This window comes from Gastrolobium bilobum, unplaced genomic scaffold (genome assembly GCF_033153095.1).
Source record: "Gastrolobium bilobum isolate Gb01-03AN ecotype WA unplaced genomic scaffold, APGP_CSIRO_Gbil_v1 utg39686, whole genome shotgun sequence".
Taxonomy (NCBI): Eukaryota; Viridiplantae; Streptophyta; class Magnoliopsida; order Fabales; family Fabaceae; genus Gastrolobium; species Gastrolobium bilobum.
This window is the reverse complement of record NW_026895111.1, coordinates 43,838-57,335: the sequence shown is the minus strand read 5'-3', so window position 1 is coordinate 57,335 and position 13,498 is coordinate 43,838.

The window sequence follows — 13,498 nt, the reverse complement described above, 5'->3', positions numbered from 1 at the left end:
TGGTGATGAGATTTGTTAATTCGATTGCTTTTCTATTGGTTATTATTTTTGGGCTTTTTAAAATATTTCTTTGAGTTATTTTGCAAATAAGTTATCTGCATTTACTTCAAATAACATTGTTTTAAGATTAAAATATTGAAAAATTATAATTACAAATACTATAATAACTTCGAAATAAATTAAAATTATAAAAATACCATGATTTTTGTTTCAAACGTCGTATTGAGTTTAGTGCAGATAACTTATTTGTAATAACGGAAGCAAAAACAAACACATTAAAATATGGATTTTAAAAGTTATGTTGTAGGAAGAATGATTGTGTAATGTTATAGAAATTCGTTTTGCGTGCCGTAATTTTTTTATTTTTTTTCTTCAAAAAATATGAACCCCACAAAATGTTGTGTGTGTAGAAAAATTTGTTATGTCATGTTAAATCACAAATAGAAATCCTTAGAATATATAATTTGCTAAAAGATGCGCGTACGGTAATATGGTTCAAGTCTCGCATCATCAATATCCTGGCCGCACATAGAAGAGTGCGTGATTTGAATGTGCATATACATCTTTTTGCATTATATTAGTAAATCATTTGCAAAAAAAATAAATTAAATCGATAAAATGTTTTAAATTTTGCTTTACATGGTCAAAAAGTCCTATTTTTGGGTACATTGAAAGCAATTAACAGCGCATCTTATATTCTCTTGGATTTTTAATTAATAGATGGCGAGAGAGAATAACTATTAAATTGGATAATGACACAAAAAGTTCACACCTTGCAAGATGCACATTGGCTTTTAGGTGGTGTTTGGTTGAGGTATTTTTAGGAGATACTTAGGCATCATAGATAGAATTTCTTTGTTTTCCATGTTTGGTTCACAATATTACAAAATTTTGATAGGAAACACATTTCCCTAGACTTTAATATTTGTGTGTAAAATGGAAAGAAAGTTACTGTTCAATTTCTCCACTTTGAACGTGGTATTGTGACTTAGATGGCTAAATGAGTAAAAGACAACCAAAAAGCTGATCGTAATACCTTTATCTTATCTAATTTGTCCGGTAAATTTTTTTCCAACTAAACAACTTTTTTTACATTTTCTTACCAAACTCACTTTCCAACCATTTCCCTATCAATTACATTTTTCTAGTATTTAAAAAATTTCTCCTCAACCAAACACCCCCTTAGAAAATTTGCTTCTTCATCCAATGCCCAAACTTCTCCATTGAAAGCCCAAATGGCTTTAAAGCTTTAGTTTAGTCTACCTATATGGTTTAGGCTTAATAATTCAGAGACCTCTATGTTTAGTTGATAACTTAATGAATATATCATATTTATTTATTTTTCCAAAGATATTGGATCTCAAAAAGTAAGAAATCAGAAATCATATATATATATATGGAGAAAATATTTCTCCGACAACTTGAGATAAGTTTATCTCCGGCCAATCCAAAACTATGTCGGTTTGTTTATTTATTTCCTTATATTAATTGATTCACCTTTGAATGATTATGATTCCTTTTTTCTCTCTATTCCTTTATCACCATTGATCCATCTTTGTACAGTTATGATTTAGTAGCCGGAAATAAAATTATCTTAAGCAGCTTGAGAAACAATAAGCCCTATATATATACACACACACACACACACACACACACATATATATATATTGGTACAATAGAGGGACAAGGCCCCAACAACAAGGAAAAAACAAGCAACAAAACAACAAAAGAGGAAAACACAAAACAAGATTAAGGAGACAGAATAGGAGATGGATCTCAAGGATCAAGATAGTCAGCTGAGAGAAAGACCTTCAGATCTTGCTGAGGAGACGAAAAAGAAGATAGGCCATAGCTTTTGTTGATGGCTTCTTTGGCTAGCCAATCCGCACAACTATTACAAGCTCTAGGCAAATGAGATACAGAAACACTCCAATCTCTATCAAGTAAAACTCGAATCTTAGTTACCAGGGAAAAATTATGAGATACAGAAACACTACAATCTCTATCAAGTAAAACTCGAATCTTAGTTACTAGGGAAAACTTTCGAGTGTCATTACTAGTATACGTAAGTGAGTTCACCACAAGAAGAAAGTCATTTTTTACTACAAGCTTCCTCCAACCTTTGTTCCAAGCAAAATGTAAACCATGAAAAACAACCCAGAATTCAGATTGCAGAGGAGAACATGATCCCAAAAAAAAGTTGAAGCCACCAAGCCAGGACCCATTGAAGTCTCTAAGAAGGCCACTACAAGCAGCCTTTTCGTTAAGAACAACTCCATCAACGTTGAGTTTTACAGTACCAGATTCCGATCAGATCCAAAAGGAAACTACAGTCACATCTAAAACATTGAAAGGGGTGCAGACTCTAGGGGTTTTGCTCAAAGTGATATGGTTTAGCAAGAAGAAATGCAGATTTTCGGATTCGCAGGCCTAGAGAAATCGACATCATGAATTTCAGAATTTCTCCAGGAATTCCTATATATTTCAACATACAACAATGTAGCGCAGTCACCCAAGATTTTACACACACCAATGCACATTATATCTATAGAAGAAGAAAAAGCCACGACTTTAAGCGAGAAAGGAGAAATTTGATTTGAGATCAATGCATTCATCAACACACAATAGTAAACTTTATCCACTAAGCTAATTTACACATTCTATTTTATGTTTATCCACCAAAACATGCCCATTTGGATTAGAACAAAATTATGATCGATTTGCCTTACTTTTAAGGGAAATGTACTTCTTATGTTGCTGCAAAAAATTCTTTTGCAGCAACCGATTATAATTATGTATTTCAGGGGATACATAATTATAATCATAAAGCTATTTTTTTCTCTCTTCACGTCAGCAGACAACTTCTGAAGAGAGAAAAAAATTTCTTTAAGATTATAACTATGTATTCCACAAAATACATAGTTATAACAGTTGTTGCAAAAAAAATTTTTACAACAACATAAGAAAAAAGAGACCCTACTTTTAAACGCTTCAAGTGAACCATTGAGTTTACAGTTTACTACAATACCATCGATATCTTAATTATTAGTTAGATAATAATCAAAAGCCACATAATGTAAATAACTTGTATGAATTTAAGTCCTGAAAATGTATTTTTATAGAATGTAATGTACGCTTAGAAAATCAAACTACTCTTGTAGATAAGTGATTAGGCTAATGTTGTGAAAATCAAGTTTCTATGTAGAAACTTAAGGGAATGGTGGAAACGTAAATCATATAAATGATACGAAACATAAAGTTTCTACTATTTAAGGTTAAGATACAAAATTATATATATATGCATAAAAAAAATCTTATAAGCCACTACTCAAAATTCAACGAATAACTTCATATTTAAAAAATATAAGTCACATAACTATATAAGACATAAGTTTAAAAATACAAAAAAAGAAAATTGAGTTTAAAAAATTGGAAAAAAAATGATTTTTTTTTAAATACTAAATTTTTTGAGTCTTAAGTAAAATTTTAAAAACTTGCATTTTTGCCGCTTTTATGTTTCTACGTGGGGTTTTTACTAAAAAAATGTTTTACTTACACTTTTAACATGTTTTACATTGCGTTTTTACTTTATACAGTTTCTATGTTTCTACATTTTTACATTAGTTTTTGACAACAATGATCACGACTCAAAATGACCCAATAGGTTTTTTTCCCTACGACATGGAATAGCCTTTCCTGTTGTAAAACACGAATTTTGCATGTGGATGACCATTGAGATTTTAGAACGTGACCTTTTGCTTGCCTATGACTTTTGGTATGAATTGTAACCATATTACATAATGGTGGATTAATGTGTAATTAGTCCTGTTATTCATCCTTGAAGTCCTATATAAAGGCATGTACTCTATGAAAAAGAATACAATAAGGATTGATGATATTATTCTACTTTCTCTCTTTATTTCATACTGTCTCTTTTTTCTCTCTTGTTTCATAATATGTATTTATGTTATTTCTTAGTTTCATAACACGTTATTAGCACGATCTAGTCTCTAGTGGTATAACAACACAATCATGATCAAGTCTCTAATGGTGTAGATCAAGATAAAGTCTCTAGTATACCCAAATTCCCGACGTTCACAAGTCTCCGTTAACCAAGTGATGAGTTTGATAAACATAAAAGGGAGTAACTCATTCTTATCCTTTCTTCTTCAATTAATATATTTCAAGGCTTAATTTCTTTCCTTTTTGCTTCTTTCATGTTATATATAATATGAATTTTTTTCTTTTGTTTTTCTTTCTTGATAAATTCTTGAAAAAAAAATTACATTTTAAAGCATCCCTGAGGATTGCTCAAATCAATGGATATTATTGGTTATTTTTCATAATTGTATTATAGTTTCTGAAGAACTAGAGCTAGATCATGATTAAAGAGACCCCGTTGATCTTTAGAATAACCCGAAAGAAAAAAAGAGAGAGAAAACACTCTCAATATTTTTTTGCCTATTGAATATACTCTAGCAGTAGCAACATTGAGGAAATGGTTCAAGAAATATTTTGCATCAAGTTTATGAATTTTTATGATTCAATAGAACAAATTATTAATGAAAAATTATACCATAAGGCTGCCCAATGATTAAACTCTATTCCCAGAAGTGAATATTCTAAACGAACATATTCTAATTATGAACCAATGGGTTTAACTATATTCCCATAAGTGAATATTTTGGAATATAATTTTAGATATGGAAAAGATTATGGTTACAAACCAATGACCTTAAATATGACCAACACAAGTGTCAGTACTAGATTTAGTCACCATGAACTTGATTTACTGCTCGCAAAGAGCATATATTATATTATCTGAAGGAGTACAATTATTAATAATTGATTCTTAATACTCTGGTAGACCAATGAGAAGGTATATGTCATTATTCTTATTAATATGGTGAAATTATATATATTTGTTTTCTTTGAATACCTTGATGGAATAAATTATTTGATTGATCACCAAAAGTAATTAATAATTTTTACTTGATATACATAAAAATATAAATTCATTTCAATGCTCTATAAGAGCTTGTGTTATGTTATGTGGAAGAACAAAATTACTAATAAGTTATGTTCTATACTATAGTAGATCCAGAAGAAATCTACTAAGAACTAAAGATATTTGATGCAATGATTATCAGATTGAAACCATGGGTAGAAATAATGTTGAATTTCTTTATATAACATTTGTTGGACTTTGCCACAAAATTGTGCAAGTCTTCTCTTATGGATTGTATTATACAAATATAAATTTCATAGAAATTAATATTGTTATTAACCAGAAGTTAGTTTATTCAAAAATCTTTACCCTTTGGCATTAGGGATGAGCATGGGTCGACCCGAACCGGTTTTTTTGAAGAACCGAACCGAACCGGTTTAAATCGATTCGGTTCTTTGAACCGATTTTTTATAAAAATGAAATTGGTTCGGTTCGGTTTAAAACCGGTTCGACCCGAACCGTTTATGAACTGGTTTCAAACCGGTTTCGAACTAGAACCACTTCCGAACCGGTTTTAAGGAAGAATTTTTTTCTTTTTCCAACTTTTTGCACTGTGCCAAAAACCATGTTACAGGATTCAAATGATTAGTAACTTGTGCCAATAATCACCCAATTGGGTTCTAATCAATACCTCTTTTTTTGCTATGCGTTCTAGAAAAATCCAACTTAACAATATGAAAAAATACTGCCAAGCAGGATCCTCATTGTTTTTGGACTGTTCTATCATTTTTCTCTCTAATTGTTCTAACATCCACTGGGTGATACAAATAACATGAAACCCAAAAGAAAGTAAACGAAGCTAGCAGCATCCTGTAGCGAAATAAATGCCACAAACGTGCCTATTTTTCATTGCAATATATAAAAGTTTGATATCTACCCATGTAATTTTCTCTATTTATAATGATAAATTTCTATCTGCACACTGAAGATATTTTTCTGAATACGAAGAATTCCAATCTGTAGGTAAAAATAGTAATGCAAATGTACAACTTGCTTGTGCCAAGACTTTCCAAGGAGTAGCTATTACAGGATCTTGGTAATATAAGTGGCGCACAATGCTTCATGAGGTATGACACCTGTCGCACACCAGAATTTCAGTGTCTTTTGACCGTTTTATCCTCATTCCTCAGCAAATTCAAGGTTCTCGAAATTTTCTTCATCTAATTTGCATCATAAATCACAAGACAAATTGCAGCATCTCAAACCAAGAGCTTTTCATACCTCATTTACTTCAAGTGGCTTCAATATTTTTACAGAACACGTATCATATGAGGCTGCAAAGCTGCTTGCTCGTTTTCATCGTCAGATAAATTGCCCAAGGCATTGGGATGCTCCTAATAGTTACAAATGGCCAAGCGAAAAAAACCAAGAGACTTCACTATAAGTAATTACATGAGATATATTGAATCATGGGAAATGGTAGAAACTCACCCGAAGATGTCTCCGATGCCGCTGGATGAACGTCACTACTCTAACCATGAAGTAATTACATTAGATTAGACCCATGTGTACAGTGTATTCATTAAATGGAATACATATGGGAAAAAAAGTTAGCTTACCTTGAATATGAAGATCTGAGTTCAATCCAATTTGAGATAAATACAACTGGTTCTAATATAGAGACTTAAGAGATGAAAACCCATCCAAACAAGATAGAATGCTTGCAGGATCTTCCAGATTATTACCACTCAAATCAAGGAATTCAATATTTTCCAACCCTGCAAAGTGTAAATGATGGTTACGCAATAACAGAGGTACTTTCATTGTGTGGGGGGAAATGACTTGAGTGCTTAATCGTGGACTTGAGTGCTTACCAAACTTTGTGTGTGAAGTCATGTCCCCAGACCAAAATACATTCTTGTAGAAAGTAAAACTAAAAAAACAGGATATGATGATCTTAATCGTGCTACTTCCCAAAATTAATTTTATGAATCAGACAAAACTAAAAAAACATTATTTGAAAAGAAAATTACGTAAAAGGGTAAATTACCTCAAAATTGAGAGGAGTCAAGTGTCAAAACATATAAATATAAGGACTGTAACCAAATTACCCTAAACTAGGGGAGGTTAATATCATAAATTTCCAAAATATATGATGCAACATAATAACAAGTGTCTGTGGGTATCTATGTATCTCTCTCTTTTTCTTTTTTCTTTTTTTTTTGAAAATAGTATCTATGTATCTCTAAAATGCGTGAAGAGTGAAAACCTCAAACTAGTTAAGGAAAAAAAGAAAAAGAAAAAAAAATAAAAACCTAAACCCTAGAAGCTGCTGCTGCTTCTAGAGTGTTCCCTTCCCTTTTGAAAAGGAACCGTGTAGCATTTCCCTATTCACCTGTCTGTGCAATTTCTTGTGAGTTTTCTCAGTTACTTGTTACTTAATCCAACCACATCTAGAGTGAAGTGCTAGCTTCCCAAACTTTGCAGTGCTACTAGGGAGTGCTTATCCTATGAATCGGATAGCAAGAATTGTCCATATAAATCTTCAACAAAGCAAAATGCCAAAACCAAGGACACAATTAACAAAAAAAATTCTAAAACAAGTCCTCAGATATGATAAAAACTACTTCCCAAAATTTATAAAGAAAAAAACACTAATTAAACAGAAGAAAATGGGGGAAGCAATAAGAAAAAGACCTCCTCAATCGTGTGGAATTTCAACATCTCCGTCAGTAATCTCCTATTGCCATTGACGATGCAGCCAACAGAGACGCAGGTACCAAGGAGCGAGATTGACGCATGTGAAAAGTTAGAATCTATGACAAAATTTAAACAACGACTTAGATAACAATCATAGTGATAGACACCCAAATTAGAAAATAAACCCTAGTTGTTCAGAAATCAAAACTCCCCAAAACAAACGAAAACCTGAATGGAAATAAAACAACTCATCACAATGAACGAATTCATATGACACAATGACAGGGATTAAAGTCGAAGATGAGGGGAGTGGAGAGCTAGAGTAAGTAATGCACACTTGCAATCTCAATGATACATGGTAGAACAACAACCTTACTAGTAAATTTTGAGATTGGCTTCGTGAGTGAAAAAATTAGGGTTCTACTCTTGGGAATTTCATCGAGACTGAGAAATAAAAATTTGGTTCAGGTTTTAACCGGTTATAGATAAATTTAGAATTGGTTCATAATTAATTTATTTTAAAATATTAAAAGTGGTTGTGGTTTATAATTTGGTTTGAAAAAACCGGTTTTTTTTATTCAAATTGGGTCGGTTCTAAAAATGGTTATGGTGCACCGTTTATTATGCACAATCCTACTTGGCATGAGAGATAAGGTCATCCGATGAAAAACATACTTGGCACATTAAGAATTTGGATACATACAATCATTATAGTGCGAATAAAATGACATTGTACATTTGTACGTGTATCTATAGTAAAGCATTACTTATGAAAATTATTCATTTAACTTTAGCCTTATTCGTATGAAAAATTTGTGTATATTTTATTTCTTTTGACATCTTGATTGACAAAATATTTGATTGATGAAGAAAAATGTTTATAATTTAAACTTGACATTTCACATGTATTTGTTTTATCATTTCTTTATTAATTTGTCATAGTTTTAGTAAATTACATATTATATTATTTTTATTTATTTATTTTAATTGAATAAAGATAATATTATCTATTAAGGAAAATTAGTATATATGATGATACGATTTTCTTTGAAGGCTTTAAAATAGCTAGTTATCTAGACAGATAAATCTCGTACAAAATATTAATATTTTGTATACTATTAAGTAGAAAAAAATTATTGTTTGAAATTGATATGTGTCATATTAAAAAATATTGATAAAATTATTATCTTATGTATACTAGAAGTTTGCCAAGTTATTATAAATTAGAAATTTACTAGACCAAATAATTTTATTATTCGATAAGTGATTGAGTAGGATATCTATTGAAGAATTAGGAGATTCTTTATCATTGGATATTTTCATGTGTTAAATGGTCTCAATGCATATTGGTTATAAGGTATAACAAACTAAAAATATCGTTGAATTTTTAGAATTTCTAAAATATATTGAATATGATATTTATGCACAATATCATTGACCTTGTAGGCGAGTATGGTTTTCTATTTTTTAATTGATACTTTTACTCGATGGTCACTGTTGGGTGGTTTGCTGATGGTGGAAAAATATAAGTTCTGATGGGGGACGTTCCTCTGTTCTATATTGGTGATAGAACACAAATTCGTTCCCTTACTTCCAACCCAAGTGCGCAAGTGCACTCATCAAGTAATAATGGGTGTATTAAGGCCCAGATTATCGTTCCCACGAGGATAGAACTCTAAATATTGTCTTATACTATTTTATAAAGATTTAAAATGAAAAGAAAAGTTAGTGAATGAACTGTCTGGTCAAACGTTCCCTACTGTCTTGACAACGTTCCTTAGGAACAGTAAGTTCAGTCTGATGGCAAACAAGTGCTCGCTGCGTTATATATGTGATCCTTCCTGTTTTGAAGAAGGTGAGATAATAATCATTGGAGATTTGGTAGATACAAGATTAAATAAAGTAAAAATAATAAAACAGTAATAACTATAATTAAGAGACAACAAGTGGATGGTTTTAAAAACAGTTTAAGAGAAGGAACGAATTCACTGCTCCATTCTTAAATAGTTATTTCCTCTGCTCAAGACTTGGCACTTTTTGGCTTTGTCGTGGATTAGATGACTCACAAGTTTTCATATTCCTATGGCTCCCTTGACTCCAACAGGTACTCAGTACAGAACCTTAAAGTGGACGAAGCGGCCCTTTATCCCTAAGGTGACCAATAGTGTTTTTTCCATGACATTACCTGCCCCCAATGGCTAAGCTGTCTGAAATCCCTTCCTTATGGAAGTTCCTTTCTCAGTATGTGTTCAATTTTCATTGATACACAATGAATATAGCTTACTTAGCCAAAGAAATACAAAAAGCTTCAGTCAAGAGTTTCGAAAATAATTCTTTAAGAGTGTTGCAGTTTATTCGTTCCACAGATAGTTCAGCCCATGGCTGATATTTTAAACATAATTATTCTAAAATGATGTTCCATAGACCTGAGATTCAGCTCAGAGATAACAAATGGAACGAAAAGAAGAAACACTTATATTAAATTGAAAGACAGCTTACAACGAAACATAAAAATGAAGAGGGTGGTTTAATGCTCGTGAGGAGTCTTAGGGGATGATACAGAACAGAGAAGAAGGGTTGTCACTTAACTATAGCTACAACTATATAAAACTAAAATACTAACTACTACTAGGTGATCTCTTCTTTTAGGACTTCAATCCCTCCAGAATTCGATGATGTTTTTGTATTTGGGACGTCCTATTTATAGGAAGAAGAGGAATGACAGTCTTGTAAATTCTTTGGCGTGAGTTTCTTGAATGAAGGGATGGGGTGGTGGCAACAGTGTTTAGAAGCTTTGCAAATTGCTTGATGAGACAGTATTTGTTGATGATTAGCCGTTTTGTGCAGTCCCCCATGCCTTGCTTTCTTCTTGGCCAATGAGAACTCTTGATTCTCTGTTCTTCACGTTTCCTGGTGCTTAAGTGGTGCACCGCCTATGCTTTTAGAAGACTTCGTTTTCACGTTTCCTGCAAAAGGGACAGAGGCATTAAATGAGTGGAGCTGGTGCATTAAATACTTCTCAGTCCGTTCTCCTTTTAATATATTTTAAAGGAATACATCACCATACGTTCTCCCACTGTGTTTTTGTCACAAATGTGTAAAACAAGTGATTTTCATGCTAAAGTTGCTCATCAGATGAGGGAACGTAAGATATTTTGCCATAAAAATGGGCTTAGATGGGAACAAATTTACGTCCCATCAGTCACATATTTATTTACTTTCAACTAAAAATTTTGCTAAAAATTCTTGCTAAAATAATAAATTAAGATCAAGTTCGGTAGTCATTCCATCAAAATAGCTCATCTTGATAAAATATATAAATTTATTTCAAAAGTATTTTATGATTATTACATATCAATAGAAATTAGTATTGAACATTTTAATGCATATATTTATTCTCAAATAGTTAAGTTGAAATTTTTATTAATTGTTTAAAATTTATTTATAGACTATGCTTACGAGATCAAAAACTACATCGAAATATGCTATAACACATATTGCATCTTTGGCTTGTACATGACTATTTGCGTATCACAAGTTCACACCTTTATAATTTTGTGTTTGGTCAACAACCTAAAGTATATCTTAGAAATTTTGGTTATGTTATAACTTATTACACCATCTCAAGGAATTTAGCTGTGTCTACAAAGTCATCTTAGAATATGTGTTGGTATTGATTCCCCACTGATTAATATTTTCCTCGTTATTAGGGGAAGAAAAAGATAAAGGGACAAAAACACAATAAAGAATATGTTGGAACATACCAACATTGGCCCTTCTAGATATACACACAAATCAAAGTGAACTTGAAGTTCCAAGAATAATTCATTTGTTGAATGTTGCAAATCAATTGTTATACAATTTTTGTGTGATTAATTGTCCCAGAAGGATTTGTTATGAGTATGATAACTATGGTATAGGTATGTTGCTACCTTTTATTGGAATACCCTTTTTGAAATATCTATCTGTTTATAAAATTTTCGTATGTATTGATGACTAGTGTAATTTGTTTATTTTCAAGATAAAATCTTTGAGCGGAGGAATGAACGTGACATGGTGATTGAAAATAACGCATCTATCGGCCAATCTGATAATGAATTATTCCTCCAGACTGTTAGGGGTATGAACAAACAGGGTCGCATTTTTGGTTTAGGTGCAGAGGCTAGTAAATACAAGGCTTCGGAGAAGTCTGCTTGTTCGTCTCAAGGAGTCTCTGCAAATGAGTATAATCGTATGAGAGAGATAGTGACAACCATATCCACCCAAAATCAAGAATTGCAGACAGAGATGGTTGTTATGAAAGAGCAGCTGAAGATTTTGATTGCTTATGTCTCTATGCCCACTCTACACCTCGTGAGAACATAATGAGGTTCGAGTTGGTGATGATTCGAAAGATGATGTCAATGATTCTGGGTTACACGAAGATAATTGATAAATATTTTATGATCTTTTAATACATTTTGTGAAGAATACTTATTAGTTGATATTGTAGTTTGATATATTTATTATTTTTGATTTTATGATACTTTTTATCATTAAGACTTTTTAGCTATTTGATTATGACTATGATGGCTTGTATGGTTATAATTATTATAAGTTTCAAACCATCTTTGATTGATTATATGACTTTGATGATTTATATTATGACAATTATCAGGTATAAATTTTGTTAAAAAAAATTCAAAATATTTTATTGAATGTATTTTGAAAGTAGGGATGTAATTAGGGACGAAACAATTTCATCCCTAATATTTTGAAAGTAGGGATAAAATTAGGGACGGACAAAATTCGTCCCAAATAGGGACGAACAAAATTAGGGACGAACAAAATCATTCCCTAATTCTCTCCCTCTTAGGGACATATTCTTACCTTTTACGACTCATAATTGTTGACAACATTAGGGACGAAAAACACATGTTATAGATGGATTTTATTCTGTCCCAATCTCCCTATTTAGTTCCATCCAAAAACATTAGGTAGGAGCGATTCAGGGATGAAAGTTATTCTGTCTCAAATTCCGTCCCTAATAGGGGCGAACACAATTCTTCCCTAGTTCTGTCCCTATTAGGGATGATTCTTACCTTTTACAACTCATAATTGTTGACAACATTAGGGACGAAAAACACATGTTAGAGACGGATTTTATTCCGTCCCTATTAAGGACAGAACTTTAGTTCCGTCCCAAAACATTAGCTAGAAGCGATTCAGGGACGAAAATTGTTCCGTCTCAAATTCCGTCCCTAAATAATTTAGGGATGAATTTATGGCTTTTGGGAATGGAACTTGTCTATCCTTAATACCAGTTTTTTTAGTAGTGATCTTCTATTTTCTCCTTTTATTTCATATCTTCTCTCTTAGTTTCATAACAAGTCTTTATTTTCTTTCTTAGTTTCATAACATTTCCAAATTTATTCTTATTTATTGCATTCGGGTATGTGATAGTGACTTACGTAACATTGTAAGATACTTTTGGACCTCAAGTTTTTTCTTAATGCTTACTAGGACGCTGCTTTGCATTAACAATTTATATAAAGAAAACAAATTGTTAATTTAAATTCGAGTTATAATAAAGAATTAATAATGAAGGATATCCGGAATGAATGTTATAGCAAGAGTCAATTCTTAAAACAATTAGATAAGAGTAGCATGGAAGACTAGGTTACCTTCTCCTTATGAAAATCACATAATTTTGATTTAAATATTGGGCTTCTTTATTGATAAGTAGTTTACAATTTTATCATAAAATATTTGTTGATGTTAATAGTTTGTCGTGTCATTAAAATGGATAAAGTTTACCCTCGTTCATTTTGTTTAAAAATAAAATAAAATACGGAAGATTGGAAAACTTAG